Here is a 17078-nt window from a genome sequence, read left to right as displayed (position 1 = left end):
AATCTTAAAAAAATATTTAAATATGTGGGTGCTCTTTGCCCTAGGAATGCCAGTAGTAATTTACCCAAAAGAAATGACCAAACAAGCATACAAGCTATCTGGTGAAAAATATTAATTACAAGATAATTATAACAGGAAAAATTTTAAATTAACTTAAATACACACTAACAAGGAATTGGTTTTAAGACTAAGGAAGAGCCACATGATAGATACATACAGAGCCATTAAGAACTATAATGTACTCTGCTCCTCCATATCCAACAGACAACTATGTCTTCTGGTGCAAAGTCAGCCGCATCCCTGAGACAAGATGCTGAAGGTCAGAGTAAATGGATTTGACCATATTTGGCACCTGGTCACCAGGGCCACTTTTAAATCCAACAAAGGGGATATTGTTGCCATCATAATCCCTTCATTGGCCTTAACTACATGGTCCACATGTTCTGGTATGATTCCACCCACCACAAATTCCACAGCACAGTCAAGGTTAAGAATGGGAAACTTGTCACCAATGGAAAGCCCGTCTCCGTCTTCCAGGAGTGAGATCTTGCCAACATCCAGTAGGGTGATACTGGTGTTGAGTATGTTGTGGAGTCCACAGAGGTCTTAACCACCATGGAGAAGGCTGGGGTTCACTTGAAGGGTGGGGTCAAGAGGGTCATCATCTTTGCCCCTTCTGCTGATGTCACCATATTTGTGGTGGGCGTGAACCATGAGAAGTATGACAACTCCATTAAGATTGTCAGCAATGCCTCCTGCACCACAAACTGCTTGGCCCCTCTGGCCAAGGTCATCCATGACAACTCTGGCATTGTGAAGGGACTCATGACTGCAGTCCATGCCATCACTATCGCCCAGAAGACCATGGACGGCCCCTTCGGGAAGCTGTGGCATGATGACTGAGGAGCTGCTCAGAATATCATCCCTGTTTCTACTGGTTCCACCAAGGATGTAGATAAGGTTATCCCTGAGCCAAATGGGAAGCTCACTGGCATGGCTTTCCATGTCCCCACCCCCAGTATGTCAACCATGGATCTGACCTGCTGTCTGGAGAAAGCTGCCAAATATGATGGCATCAAGAATTTGGTGAAGCAGGTATTGGAGTGTCCCCTTAAGGACATCCTGAGGTACACTGAGGATTAAGTAGTCTCCTGTGACTTTAACAGTGACACCCACTCTCCCACCTTCAATGCTGGGGCTGGCATTGCTCTCAGTGACCACTTTGTCAAACTCATGTCCTGGTATGACAATGAATCTGGGTACAGCAACCTTATGCTCCACATGGCCTCTAAGAAGTAAGAGCTCCCTGGACTACCAACCCTGGTGAGAGTAAGAGGAAAAGAGGCCTCCAGCAGCTGGGGAGTCCTTGCCCCAACTCATGTCCCAATACAATGAGAATCTCCCAACCTCCACAGTTTCCATCACAGACCCCCAAAGAAGAGGAGGGGCTTCGGGAGCCCTGCCTTGTCATGTACCATCAATAAAGTGTACCATACCCAGCCAGCAAAAACAACAACAACAAAAACAAAAACCAAAAAGAACTATAAGGCAGATGTATATTTATTAGCATGGAAAGATGTGTCATAGCTCTATCAAGAAAGCACAAAATCAAGTTCCAAAGGCTAGCTAAGATACTTTTAGAAAAGTAAAAAGTAAAAAAGTAAAAGTAAGATACTTTTTTGTTTTTTAAAATGTGGAAGGAGAAACAATTAACAATGCCTACCACTTGGTGGTAAAAGCATGGATTATTTTTATTGCTTTCCTTTTGCTTATTTTTTCACCTTTCTAAATGAATTTTGAGTAGTTTTGGAATTCTAAATAATGAATTCCTGTGTAATTAAAATAGCCTTCGCCTAATGAGATGACATGATATCTGGAATTTACTCCGGTCGTTTAGGGGTTGGGCTACGGATGAAACAAGTCTGGCTCTGAGTTGACAGTCCTTGAAGTTGGGTGACTGGGTACCTGGGGGCTCATCTTACTTTGTTCTCTACTTCTGTGTATGTTTGGAATTTTTCATTCTAAAGTGTTTTCTAAAATACTCCTTTTCAGTACAAAGTGACATCTTGTCATCTTTTGTCCCTGTCCGTCCCATAATACACCTCTAGAGGTCACAAAGGGCCAGCACCATGCCCAGAGACATTAAGGCTGTCTGATATTTTGATTACTAAAATGGCTCCCCTCTCCTGTGGCCTCAAAGACATTGAGTGAGACTCTCCCTTTCCCTCCTTTTCAGCCTACACGAGACAGCTGCCTGGGGCCAGCAGTGGGGACTTCAGTCAAAAGCTAACTGGTCCACGTGAGAAACAAATCTATAGCCTTAGCACATTTATCAGTCTGATTCCTGGGTCACCCCATCTATGATGGCCGGCCATTGCTTCCTCCCATGTGGGGCCATCTCTTTCCCAGTGGAAGGAAGTATGGAGAGATTAGTGGATTTGGCATACCCAGCCTAAAAATGTCTTCTTTCTTGGCTCCTGCCCTGTGCCTTCTCACCCAGGCATATTGGCTATAAAAGTGCCTAGCATGCAAAAATCACTATGAATATTCATGAAGTCATATTACAAATAATACTCCTTTAAAAATGAATAATTGTCTGGCTAGTCTCCCTGGAAATTGAATTCCTCTCCCACACTTTGAGTCACTTGGAGATTTTTAATAACATTGGTCAGCAAACTGTAGCCCAAATCTGGTCCACCATCTATTTTTACATGACCAGCAAGACTAGAATGGCTTTTTAAAAAAACATTTTAAATTGTTGATAAACTTTTAAAAATAATAATAATATTTGGTAACACATAAAATTAAATTAAATTCAAATTTCAGTGTCCATAAATACAGTTTTATTGAAGCATAAGTCACACTCATATGTTTACCCATTGCCTGTGGCTGATTTCACACTACAATGACAGAGTCGTTTGCAACTCAGGCCATATGGCCCATGCAGCCTAAAATATTTACTCTGGCTTTTTAGAGAAAAAGTTTGCTGACCTCTGGCTTGAAGTTCTCCTAACTGCTCTTGTGGTTCCCCCTTGTCCAATAGAGCTGAACATCAATGCCATCCATTGCCAGGAAGTGAGACTGTCCCTCACATATCAGCCTGCAACTGTCCAGATTTGAGGCTTTGGGTTTTAGAAATATTCATTTAATCACCCAGCAAGGATTTAATGACTGTTAACTTTGGGCCACATGCAGTTTTAAGTTCTGGGTTTCTAGGGCAGCCAGAGTGGCTCAGTCAGTTGAGACTCTTAATCTCAACTCAGGTCTTGATTGCAGGGTCATGAGTTCAAGCCCCACTCTGGGCGTGAAGACTACTTTAAGTCCTGGGTTTCTAGCAGTACATGAAACAAGCAAAAACTTCTCTCTCAGAGCTGAGGTTCTACTGAAGAGAGATGATTACAAACAAGTTGAATAATAATATGTAAGATGCTAAGTGGCCTTAAGCGCTTTGGAGGGAAAGAAAGAAAAAAAAAAAAAAGCAAGCAAGGCAGGGGTAAGAGGGTTAGGGAAGGGGAGAGTAACAATTTCCAATCAGGTTAGGAAAGACTCCATGGACAAGGTAACAATTGAGTAAAGACTTGAAGGCAGTAAGGAGCAAGTCATGAATATACCTAGAAAGAGAACATTCCAGGCACAAGAAACAGCAAATATAAAGTCCTGATGTGCACCATGCCCTTTGTACTCCAGGATTATCAAAGGAAATGAGTGGTAGAGGTTGAGGTCAGGGAGGCGAGGGGTAGGGAACAGATTATACGGGGTCTTGCAAGCCATATGAATAACCCGGCTTTCATCCAGACTGAGAGGGAGGGCGATGGGGTATAAGAGCGAAGAAGTATCACAGTCTTATATCCAATTCCTTATTTAACATCTGTCTAAAATATTTCACAACTTTAGATAAATGAGGCATACTTTTCCTTTTATTCTGATTTCTTAAGTTTAAAGAATCATTGAAATGTATGAGAACAAGTATAAAAGTTTAATAAAAAGAAAAAAGCACATCAGTGAGGGATGCCTGGGTGGCTCAGTCAGTTAAGCATCTGCCTTCGGCTCAGGTCATGATCTCAGGGTCCTGGGATCGAGTCCCGCATCAGGTTCCCTGCTCAGCAGGGAGCTTTCTTCTCCTTCTCCCACCCCCTCCCCTGGCTCATGCTCTTTCTCTCTCTTTCTCTCTCTATCAAATAAATAAATAAAGTCTTTTAAAAAAAAAAAAAGAGAGAGAGGGAAAGAAACAAAGCACATCAGTGAATGTTTCAGTTATCCATTGCTGCATTACAAATCAACGCGAAGCTTCGTGGTTTACCAGAACAATATTCTGTCATTTCCCATGGTTCTGTGAATTGAGTGGGATCAGCAGGGCGATTCTTCTGCTCTTTTTGGCATCAGCTGAACTGGGCTGGAAAGTTCAAGTTTTCACTCACATGTCTGGAACTTCATTGTTCCTCTCTGGCCTCTCCTCATGGCTACCTCAGGCTTCTTCACAGCAGGATGGTTTTGGGGTTCAGAGCTGACTTTGAGAGGAAAAAGTTGAAACTACCACACTGTTGAAGGCTAGACCCAGAACCAACACAGCATCACTTCTGCCACATTCTATTGGCCAAAGCAAATCAAAAGCCAACTCAGTCCGAAGGATAAGAGAAAAGAGATCCCACCCAGTGATGGGTGGAGCTGTGTGCACTACTTGACAAGAAGAAATTGACAGTGGCCATCTTTAGAGACTTCCCCCCGTAGAACCCCAAAACTCTTGAGCTCCTCTCCTCTTTTTCTGACCATTGTGTATGCATATTGATAGGCATGATTAATAGATAGTGACTGATTAACTTGATATTCTTGAATCATGAGATTCCCTAAGTCTTGAACATCCTTCTGAGAAGCATCCTGAGTCCTGCGCCCATGGAGACTGCCCATTTTCCTCCCTGGTTCTACCGGCCCAGCTGCCTGGCTGAGCCTCCTTGATGTGCCCAGGCACTGTCGTACTCCAACAGGCAGCTGTGCTAATCTCAGAAGACAGAGTATGGTGTGGCATTCTGCAGAATTTAGGGAATGTGACGCAGCTCTTTGCCTAGAAGAAGCCAAAACTTCCCAGACTGGCCGGATGCAACCCCACCATGATGCTGTCCCCTGCCCCCGCCCCCTTCCCTGTAGGAAGAGACATGGAGGATTAAGCATTTCAATCACCTCTGGACTTTAAAAACAAAGACAAATCTTTGTTTGAAAATAAAATCTTAGATTTACAGAAAAGTTACACAAACTGTACTAAGTCCCCCAAATACCTTTTGCCCAGCTTGATCTGATATTATCTCCTTATATAACCATGGTACATTGTCAAAACTAAGAGAGTCACACTGGTACAATACTATTAATTCAACAACAGACTTGTTCAGTTTTCCTCCTAAGGCCAATCTTCTGTTTCAGGGTCCCATCTGGGATCCTATGTTACCATTAATGCTTCATGTCTCCTTGGTCCCCTCCAGTCTGTGACAGTGTCATAGTCTTTCTTTGACTTCCATGACCTTGACACTTTTGAAGAACAGCAGTCAAATATTTTATAGAATGTCCCTCAATTTAGGGTTGACTGATGTTTTCTCATAATTACACTGAAGTTTACAGGGTTTGAGAAGATTCTCACAGAGATGGGATACCTTTTACCGCTTCGCATCCAGGGGCATGTGACTGTGATTACCTTGTTACTGGTGATGTCAACCTTGGCGTTCACTGCCCTGAAAGTGGCATTTGTGAGATTTCTCTCCTATAAAGTTACTACCTTTCCCTTTCTGTTTTCTATCCCTTAGTGTTGAGCCCACACTCAAGGGGAGAGGAATTGAGCTTCTGGAGGAAGGAACTTTTGAGCTTTTAAAAATCTGCAGCATGCTTGGGCAGGGTTGCCAGCAGGGAGGGCCCCAAGCCTGCCCACTGACTTGCTGGTGACCTTGGATGAGTCACCCAGTCTCTCAGATTGGGATTTCCCTCCCTCTTGTGAAATCCACAATGGCATCCCTGCCCTACAGCTGTCTCCCAGAAGAAATTTCAAATGGTAATGCTTCGAGTTGCTGGAAGAGAGATCTGATGGGGAAAAAGGGTCCTTGCCAATTACAGCTGATGTCTTGCCCTGGTCTATAAACATTTTCCAATCCTTAGGTCCATCATCCCCACAACGGGAGCGCCCCCTGAAAGTGATGAGGCCATCACTATTTTTATAAAATGGTATCATGTTATTAACGTGCTAATACAGGCTAGATGTAGAAAGAAAATACTGGAGGGAAATATTTTTGTAAAGTGAAGTGTAATTTTTTAAAGGGAATCATTCCCCTGAATTAGTCTTTTTGCATAAAATCACTTTTACTGACTGGATTTGCCTCCACCAAAAGGCTCCAGGAATTCTTCCCAAAACACATGCCATCTTCATGCAAATGCCTTGGAAAAGACAGAATGTTTTCTACATTAACAGTGATGAATTACCTTAGAATTGTCAATCGTCATAACCATTTCACATCCTTGAAGGTTGGTTCTTTCTTAGTGGAAAATGCTGGCCAACCTGGGTTTTTGACTCTTGGTACTAACTATAGAACTAAACCCCAAGAGTACTGCTGTTTGGTGATTTTAGGAAAGATGTAATTTGGTGATTTTAAGAAAGATGCTGGTGAGGTAGTTTTTGTGGGGATAGCTCTATCTGCTGGGATTGGATGTCTTCCTCCATTCTTTAGAAATCACAGCACTCTACCTCAGCTGCCATGTCTGCACAGGCTTTGCCATGTGCAACTCAAGGGCATCCCTCACAAGGGCTCTGATGTAGGTGTATTACCAACTTCAATAAAGAAATCCCTTAAAGAGTAAGTACTCGAGTCCTTATTGAACACAGATGTGTTGAGCCTGGTCTGTGCTATAGGCCTTGTAAAGCACGACAAGGTGAACAGTACACACATGTACTCTACTCATGGACCTTAGACTGATGAGGAAGTGAGTGAGTTATCAGTCAATGCATGGAACATGGTGAGTAATCTGATAGGATTAGTACAGGAGCTCAAGAATGTATGATGGGAGGTTCAACATAGGTTAGACGTTTAGAAGATGAGTTAGAAGAGGATGAGGAGCTGTAGGACTGTTAAGGACCTGATGTGAAATAGAAACAAAGAAGAGCCATGGAATGTGGGACATTATGATCATCTCTCCCATGTCCATTTCTGCCCCCCAGCCTTGTACTTTAGATGGGATCCCCTCCTCCCTAACTTCAGAGATAATTTCTGTCCTTTGTGGTAGTAATTGGGTGAAGTGGCCCAGACTTAAGCCAAACAGCAAATGACATTCCCCTGGCCATAGGAATTGGCTCAGGACAGTCCAATTAGAGCAAAGATAAAGATTATTTTCCCCCCTTGGATATGACCTACAAAGCTTTATTTATTGTTGGAAGTCATTATACAACCATCAGGGAAAACAGACTGAGGACAAAACCAATACACTGTAGAGAATTGCAAAGCCAGTGCCCTAATCAAACTATACCTGAAGCCCACTTACCACCGATCTCTTGGCTGATTCACTAGCTGATAAATCCCCTTTGTTGTTTAAGTGAGCTTGAGCTGAGCTTTTTGCTATTTTCAGTGAGTCATTCTAATGAATGCCAAGGGAAGAGTAGTTTGAAAATAAGGGAGCAAACCCAACAGTGCTTGATGATAGGAACATGTCAAACAAGACAAGGAACAAAAGTGTCCATTGGATTGGGCAACATTTGTGACCTAGGCGAGATCAGTTTCAGTGATGGGGGTGAGGTGGCAGAGAGAACCCTGTGCAAGCTTCTGCTGGACATCTGGGTAGACAGAGAACCCTGAAGCTATGAACCTTTGACTATGCTTTGAGGGACGCAAGCAGTCCTAATGTCTGTCACTACAGAGAGACTAGAGTGTCTAAGATTTTAGACAATCTTCCCTGTTGTCCTCACTATCCATTAAAATCTCTGCCAACTCCATTAACTGTGGGTTCTGTGCTGTCCCATAGTCTTAACTATAGAAGGAACAGGACTTGGAATAAACTGTGTAAGAAGCTTCCTTCACAGGGTGTCTGGGTGGTGCAGTGGGTTAAGCATCCAACTCTTGGTGTCACTTAGGTTGTCATCTCAGGGGCGTGAGATCGAGCCCTGTGTTAGACTCCCCGTTCAGCTCGGAGTCTGCTTGGGATGCTCTTTCCCTCTCCCTCTGCCTCTCCCCCTTGCTCGCTTACTTACCCTCCTGCCCCCTGCCAATAAATAAATAAATAAATCTAAAAAAAAGAAGAAGAAGAAGCTTCCATCACATCTGACCAGTTAGATTAAGTTTCAGTCTTCTTCCCTCTAAGCTAGGTACTCTATCTAAGCTTCTTGGGGGCAAGAATCACAAAGCCCTTGAAGAATTACATTAAAAACTCTACTAAAAATTTTCTCTCCATAGGAGAGGAAGTGCCCCAAATTCTGCATACATTTTTAGGGCTTCATGATTCCCATGGAGCTACGAGGCCTTGCATGAAGCATTCCACCACTTCCCAGCTCCAGGGAACAAAGAAAGGATCCCAACCCATCCAACTAGCCCTTTCTTTCTGCCAAGCCCCCTGGAACCCACCTCACCTCCAGGAACTGATGCAGGAAGGGTTTACAGCTTCCTGACCTGTCTAAACTCATTCACACCAGCTCTGTCACCTCACTCCTCCCCTCCCCATCTTCTCTCTCCTTTCTGAGGCCCAAATCTCCAATCACGGCCTTGGTAAAGCATTGGCTATGGGACATGTGCCTGGTGGTCGTTCTCACTCAGTCATACCTCCATTCCCAAGTGCACAGTGAGCCCCAGCCCTCAGCCGCTGGCCCCACACAGCCCCTGGAAACCACACCCAGAAATGAGGCGGTGGAGAAGACATCCACGCTTTAGGCGTGCCCTGGCACTAAACAGTTCCCTCCCCACAGCCTCAATTTTTCTCATCCTGTTAACCATCTGCATAAAAGAATTCACTGGTCCCAAAAGCGCTGGCTTCAGCCTGGCTTGTGGACTCACTGGTTGTGGAGTGAAGGGATGTAGAATCCGAAGGCAGCTCTGGCTGTCTGGCCGGAGGCAGCCTCGTCTGTCCTAATGCTGGGCACTTCCCACCTGAGCAGAAGAAAGGGGTCTGAAGTGTTTTACGTTGACCTCTCTTAGCACTTATAATCATGGCCTGATTGTTTGCATACCCGCCAGTCGTCCTCTCCAGCTCCTTGAGGGTGTGGCCATGAATAATTCACCCACATGCCCTGCAGAGTTCTGACAGATAATAACTTCAACAAGAGTGAACGTGGACAGAGCTCTCTCCGCTCTAAGAATGAAATGAAGCCCTGTCTGTGTTTATCACCCTCACAACACCCTTCGGGGTCGTCTACTATTAACCCCCACCCCACTCCATTTTTTTTTTAACTTTTCATTTTGAAATAAATTCAGACTTACAGCAAAATTACAAAACTAGTCTAAAGAGTCCCCGCATATCTTCTACCCAGTACCCCCCAATGTTAACATCTTGAATAACCATAACAAAATAGTCAACACCAGGAAATTAACACTGTTGTAATCCCACTAACTAATCTGCAAACCTCATTCAAATTTCACCAATTATACCACTACTGTACTTTTTGTGGTACAGAATGTAAGAGTTCGTGTTGGGTTTAGTTGTCACATGGCTGCTTTTCTTTCATCTGAGACAGTTCCTCCTTCTTTCTTTGTCTTTTATGCAATTTTTTTTTAATTACAATAAAGCAAAAGCGGACACAGCTACACAGGAAAGGTGAGAAAAAGATACAAATGAAACTCAGATCAGGTTGGAGACTTAATACTTTTCTTGAAGACTCTTGGCCTGTTCATTATTTGTAGAATATCTCTCCATCTGGACTGGTGTGTGTTTCAAGGTTAGATCCAGGTTATGTCTTTTGGGCAAGAATACTGAGAAATGCTATGCCCCCTTCAATGCATCATATTAGGTTGTACACGATGTCAATATATCTCTTTATTGAGAATGTCAACTTTGGTCACCAGGTGAGGTAATATCTGCCAGGTTTTGCTACTGTGAGGCTACTATGTTTCCCTCTATATTAAAAAATATCATGTCGGGAGGGGCACGTGGCTGGCTGAGTCAGAGAAGTGTGTGACTCTTGATCTCAGGGTCATGAGTTCAAGCCCCACGATGGGTGTAAAGATTATTTAAATAAATAAAACTTTAAAAAAAAATGTGGAGAAGTACTTTGAGGGTCTATAAATATCCCAGTTTTTATCATACTTTAGCTCACTCATTTGAGCCTCAATTGATGATCTTTGCTTGAAAACAATTACTGCTATGGGTGTTTCCAAAAACAGATTCCCTAGGTATTTCCTTCTATACTGAAGATTGGAATTCTACTCCAAGGCAGATCCTTCTCCTCTCCTTTTCCTTTACATATTGAATTCCTCATTTATGCCAGCATGGACTCCTAAAATATTAACTTCATTTTTCGGGTGAGAAAACTGAGGCCAAGAGCTGGTAGATGATAGGATGTCCAGAGCCATAAAGCTGGGATGAGAAGGAACCCAAACTTAGACTTGGGCTGCCTGAGTGCTTAACTGATTCCCTCTTCTCCCTGACAAGGTGAATCTTGTAACTCAGCATGGCTACCTCTTTGCTTTAGTTATCTGGAAGCTTACATTTAAAACCACCTTTGATGGGGCATCTGGGTGGCTCTGTCGTTTGAGCATCTGACTCTTGTTTTCGGCTCAGGTCATGATCTCAGGGTCATAGGATCAAGCCTGGGTCAGGCTCTGGGTTGGCCTCTGAGCTCAGTGGGGAGTCTGCTTGGGATTCTCTTGCTCCCTCTACCCCTCTCCCCACTTGTTCACACACACTCTCTCTCTCTCTCTCTCAAATAAATAAATAAATCTTAAATAAACTAAAACCTCCTGTAGTAATATTGCTAGTTCTAACAACATGCAAACGTTGCCTCTGACATCCTCTCATTATTGTATCCTAGCTCTCTCTTCTCTTGTTCTAGTGTCTTTATCTGTGTTTCGTTGTATTAACTAGGTATATATATTTGTAAATCTCCTTAAATCCCTCTTTGAGAGAATGTTAGTAATAAATAAATGCATCTGTGAGATTAGAATGGAGTGGGTTTTTTATTATTGTTTGGGAAAACAAAACACAAAAAAACAAAACTAATCTGATTGCCAGAAGATTGTTTCTTGACAGTAATGTCCACTGAGTGGTCTGTAAGCAAGTGTCCAGATCGGGTTGTCAGAGGAGGTAACTCTGATAGCCAGATACCAAGTGCTGAATCCCCAAAGCAGTCGATTTTTAATGATGCTCTCTGCATCTTTATGACGCAACTCCAAATGGTTCATTCTAGGGCATTGTTTAAAGATTAAAGGGGCAGAGGTTACAAGCAGTGAGCTCTCTGAGACCACAATTCTTCAAAGCAGAAGCTTCCAGAAGATGAAATACGAATCAAAGGGGCAATTTCAGGGCGCACCAGTGTCGCTCCAAGACGTGGATGGTGGACCTCTGTGCTTGACTTTGCAGGATCAATTCTCCCTCCTTCTGGAAAGTGTGCCTAGTGTTCCTTTGGAAATGCAGCTCTCCTCCACTCTCAGCTGTGTGATTAGGGTAAACTGAATTCACCCACGGGTTAAGAGGTTTAAGCCTCATAAGCCTGACTCACCCGCAATAAGAATGACTGGTTAAGATATGCACAGGTAACAAACTCAGAGCCAGAGACATGACATCCGGTTCCTGGGCCCAGTAAGAGAGACAAGCTTCTCTGCTTTATGGAGCTTTATGGAAGAGATGCAGAGAGCCTCTGATGGTGGGGTTATAGGATCTGAGGTCAGGAGCCACAGCAGCCATCTTGTAATCTTGTGATCGAGTTTGCCTGAGAACCAAGCTGCACCAGAGAGCTGGAGCTGAGAGATGGAAATATGGTCTGAGCTGGGTCTCTGATTCCATCAGAAGCCAGATTATTTCCTGACTGTGACAAGAGCCAGTGAACTGCCGTTCTTTTATTAAAACGCCTTGGATAGAGTTTTCTATCATTTGCAGGTGATAGAATCATGAATGATAAAACTGGCTGGACTGAAAGTCCGATTGAGTTTCAGAATCACTGGGGAGTTTCTTAAATACATAGATGCCCAGGGATTATGAGCCTTTAATAGATACCCCCCAGTAACTCTTACACACACCCAAGCCTGGGAGTCACAACTCTCCAATCGCACACATTAGGACAGGCTGTTGGGGGCACTCCGTGTGTCCCTTCTGCGTCCTTCCCTCCCACCACTCGCATGCTAGGTGAGAGACCCCCTGGGAGGAGCCCTGGCCCCGGCACCTGAGCTTCCGTGCTTTCTATTTCCATGTGAAATTGCTTGTGTTTTCCTAGTTGGTGGCAGATCTGCCTGTTTGATGTTAATGAGTATGTGAACCCAACAAAAACATAAAAGATGAGGCTCTTCCGAAGAGAGAAATTAGAAAATAAAGTGCTATCCAAAATGGGATGGGCTTGAAATTCTCCTTGAACCTCACCAGCGTCTTCTCTGTCTTCCCAATGGGGCCCCTTTCATCCAGCTGAAGAAATCAAGATAGAAGGCCATCCTGGTGAAAATCCTGCAAAACCAAACCAATCTGATTTTTCCAGACAAAGAAAATGAGGAATTTGGCTGATCAAAAAGGGCACAGCTTCCCGCTTAAACTCCTCCCACCCTGTTAGACCTCCTGTAGACAGGTGACACCAATTTCTCACACGTCAGTGATGATCCCGTACTCATTTTCAAGTAGCCCCTCACATCCTGGTGCAAACCTTAGCCGTCTCCTAATAACCCACTTTAGGACATAGATGTTCTGATCTGATATTATTAAATGGGAAGTGGCCGCTTTCTAATCTAGAGAGAGGCAGGGGCATTTGTAACAGCTAGAATCAAAGGCCTGGTGTCTTCTGTTCCTAATTATCAATAGTGTTTTATAATCTTATTAATATTGATACACAGTATACTGAAGATCTGTTAAGGCGTAATGTATGTGGAAGATAATTAACAGGATCCGGGTCAGATCAATCGCCTGTTTGACAGCCGACGGTGTGTGGCTTATAAATTATACATATTCTAGGTATTGCTCAAAATGTTTAAAGTTTCAGTCCAATCCCTCCGATCCAGCGCTGGGGGAAGGCATGAACCTAAAGGTACCGTCCCCAGCCTATTGGTGCCTCCTCTGCGCATGAGGAACTCACTCTTACTTAAAAATCAAAGGGTTCCATTAACCGCCAAGATCTACACACAGCATAAAAACACACCATCTCCTTGTAAAGTGCAGAAAAACAAAAGGTGAAATCTTGTAAGAAAAGAGATGATTAATGAAAGGAAGGTAATTTGGCTTTTGATTTCTGAAAGAAGGTAACAGTTGGATGTTTCAAATGGCAGAGCTGATTTTTCCTGCGGGTGCTAGTCTGTAAGAGGGTGAGACATTTGTTTGCAGTAAATACAATGAATGATCCCAGTTAATGTGTATGTTTGGGTAAATTCAAGAGCTCAAAATCTCCTGGCCACGTATTGTGTATGTGCATATGTGTGTGTACCTTTGTGTGTCCATGCCTGTGCCTCTGTGTGTGCGTGTGTCCATGTGCACACATGTATTATGAGGGCAGTGGGCATTATTGTTTCAGACAACATCCCTTTAGGGACAACCCCACGCCTGTTCTGTAATAATCCCGTTCAGTCCATTCAGATGGGGCTGACCTTATCCTTGCCCCCGGGGTGAAACAAATGATCCCAACTGGCCAATCAGAGCCCTTCTCAGGATTTATTTTTAAGAACGCTTCCAAAAGACAGTGCAGTTTCCCACTGGGGTTTTAAGCAGGAGGGCCTGGTACTGCGGGCAGTCCATCACTTTGCCATGAGGTGGAAAGAGCCTGCCTGAGAAGAAGCAATTCACAGAAGAGCACAATGAAGGCAACAGAGTCCTTCTGATATCCCTTGAGACCCTGGATCCAGCTATGCCTGAAGTTCACACTTGGGCTCCCAATGACGGAGTTGATCATTAATTCCCTTTTCTGCTTCAGGCAATACAAATTGGGTTAACTGAAGAAATTTCAGCTAACACTTAAAAGAAGGCATTGCCCTAATGCAGGAGATTAGGGCAGGATACTTGGCCCCTCCTTTTTTCCTCTCCATGGTGCAGATAAGAATGCCACGTTCAGAAAACATTCAGGGTCAGAAGTTGGAAATAAACATGAACCTCAAAAAACAGACAAACAGACAAACTAGCTACAGCACTCTACAGCAGAGCTTACAGCCCCTGTCAGAAGAGAGCCAGCATCCCAGAGAGGCCCCAAATCAGGCAGTATCCTCACCTGCCCTGGGGAAGCTACCACTCCAAAAGGATAACTCCAGAAGCCTGAACACTCCATGGCATTAGTAATGGGTCATTGTAAGGACGGGAAGTGATGTGGAGGTACACCTCGCATCATGATGGTAGGTTCATAGAGGATGATGACCATGATGATACTGTGAAGCCTCATCTTTCTTGCTGTCCAGTTCTAAGTGCAATGTTAAGGTCAAAGTTGCTGACGGAGTGGAGTAGAATAGCTGTTTGTAGAACAGCACCTTGACATACAAAAAAAGGTACCCAGTCTACTTCCTGAACAAGAAAAAAGATGCCTCCTCTAGACGGAAAAATCTGCAATGGAGAACAAGGCTCGGGAAGAGAAGTCAAGCAGGTTTTTGGCACCTGCTTAGCCCATAAGCTGGTGTCTTGTGCAGTATGCAAACTGGGCAACAGTATGTGGCCACACCCAGACAAGACTCCCCAGTCGGCCTCCCCTAACTGCCTCTGCTCCATTGGCTACACCTCTTGCCCTCTAGAAAACATCCCATCCCACGGTACCTGTGCCTGTGGCCCTCTGAATGTTCAGGATGACAATGCCATTCTCTGCTGCATCCATGTGTATCTGCTTCTCCCCCTGAAACTAATGCTTAGCATGAGGCCACCCAGTTTGTACCCAAACCTGTTTCTGTCGCTACATTGCAATCACCCAGTTTAATTAAAAAGTAAAGTAATCAGTGAAATAGAAGTAAGAAAAGAGAGCATTGTGGTTTCTATGAAAACTAAATGAATGCTTTGGAAAGATAAAGACAAATTGCTAAAAAAAAAAAAAGTCTTAAAATTAAAGAATATTTTAGGGGTAGTGGAAATGCGTTATATCTTTTTTTTTAATCTTTTTTTTTAAGATTTTATTTATTTGACAGACAGAGTTCACAAGTAGGCAGAGAAAGAGGAGGGGAAGCAGGCTCCCTGCTGAGCAGAGAGCCCGATGCGGGACTCGATCCCAGGACCCTGAGATCATGACCTGAGCCGAAGGCAGAGGATTAACCCACTGAGCCACCCAGGCGCCCCGGAAATGTATTACATCTTGATGGTGGCTTCACAGCTGTAGAAAACTATGCAACTCTGTTAAAACTCATTGAACTGTGCATTGTAACTACAGGCCCTTTATTATATGTAAATCATCCCTCCATAAAATTGAGAGGAAACATAGTAAGTACAAGTAAGACAGTATAAAGATTCGGGGAAATAAAACCCAAAAATCCTCTAGGAGTCTTGCATTCTGATTGTTCTGCAAGTGTCTTTAAGATTTCATTTCAAGAAAACCACAACTGGAAATTAGAAATGATGTGATGCTGGCTTGGACAAGAAAGAGAATCTGGAACTAGAAAGAGCAGACCCCTACCTGCCCCCACAAAACCTGGGTCCTACATAAAAAGACTGGCAAAAAAGATGGACATTTATCATGTTTGAATTTTAAAAAGTATTTAGTGTATATGTGCTTGTGTTGTTTTATAAAGATGCCTCGTTTTAGCTGATTTGGGGATGGATTAACTGCCAACGTCTGCCCGGATCCCAGCACACAGCAAGGCTTCCACCGTGGTCTTTGTCGTCATGAAAACCCCTGAAATCATCTTCAAAGAGTGCATGGGTGTTTTATTTCAATAAACCCAGCACAATCTACTTTCCCTCCTTTCCTCCCACAGGAACAGACTGCTGTTTCCTCAGACACAGGCAAGGGCACGGTTGCCCAACATGTTGGCTCCCACCTTCGGTGCAGTGGGATGCTCACACTAGGCAGCCTCCCACCCAGAGAGCATGGGCTCACGCACAGGAAGGCAGTCAGCAATGCCATTTACATTGCACACACTTACTGTCACTCTCTATGTTGTTGCTGAGTTCTTATAACCCAAATGTGTATAATACACCATATAACCGCTTATACAGCAATTTCTTCTTAATGATGGCCCCTAGTTCCTGAGCTATGTGGTGGAGTGATGGGCTCTCTCACTTGGAGTCACGGAGCATGAACAATGAGAGTGATCCATGAGAGTATCCTCCCAAATCTCCTCTCTCTCCCTTCTATAGAATTATATTCTGCCCTCTGTGGTTTCACAGGGAGCACGTTACTTCTCTGCCCCTTGAGCTTGGGCTGAACCTTTGATTTAGCTAACGCAGACATGGCATTAATAGGACTAAAGACACACGTGCACCTGGCTTGTCATCTTTTGCCTCTACCACATGCCATGAACAGATCATGGCCCAAGAATCCACTGGTCCACAGAGTATAAGAGACACATGGGACAAACCTAGACCTAACCCAGTGCCTGAAGCCAAGCCCAGTCAAACCACAGCCTGAAGAGAGCTACTTTGGCCAGCACATATAACCATGAGCTAGAAATATACATATTGGTTGTTGTAAACTACCGAGACTTGGGGGTCATTTGTTACGCAGCACTGTTGAATAAAACCTGACTGATACAGAATGGGGGGTATCTTAGCCTCTAGTACAACCCATTGACTTTACAGATGAAATTATATCTAACTCTGTGGGCTGGGCAGTTTTTGGTCTGTTTTTTCATCTATAAATGAAAACATAGTACCTGTCTCACCCAGCTCTTGGGGATGAGATAAGGACATGAGATAGCTGTGAGAGACTTTGCCCAGTAGCATAATCATAATCACACTGCTGTGATCTGTAAACTGTTGACAGCTCCTCATTGCTCACTGAACACAGCCAGCCTTGCTTGTCATGGCTCGCAAGCCCA

At 43.8% G+C, this 17078-nt stretch overlaps 1 pseudogene; it reads left to right on the top strand.

Moving 5' to 3' along the window:
• Positions 1-310: 310 nt before the first annotated feature.
• Positions 311-1299, top strand: LOC116879257 (annotated as a pseudogene).
• The last annotated feature ends 15779 nt before the right edge of the window (positions 1300-17078 follow it).

The sequence above is a fragment of the Lontra canadensis genome, unplaced genomic scaffold (assembly GCF_010015895.1).
Source record: "Lontra canadensis isolate GAN:19392208 unplaced genomic scaffold, GSC_riverotter_1.0 scaffold3, whole genome shotgun sequence".
In the NCBI taxonomy this organism is placed as follows: domain Eukaryota; kingdom Metazoa; phylum Chordata; class Mammalia; order Carnivora; family Mustelidae; genus Lontra; species Lontra canadensis.
This window is presented reverse-complemented; position numbering and strand designations above follow the sequence as displayed.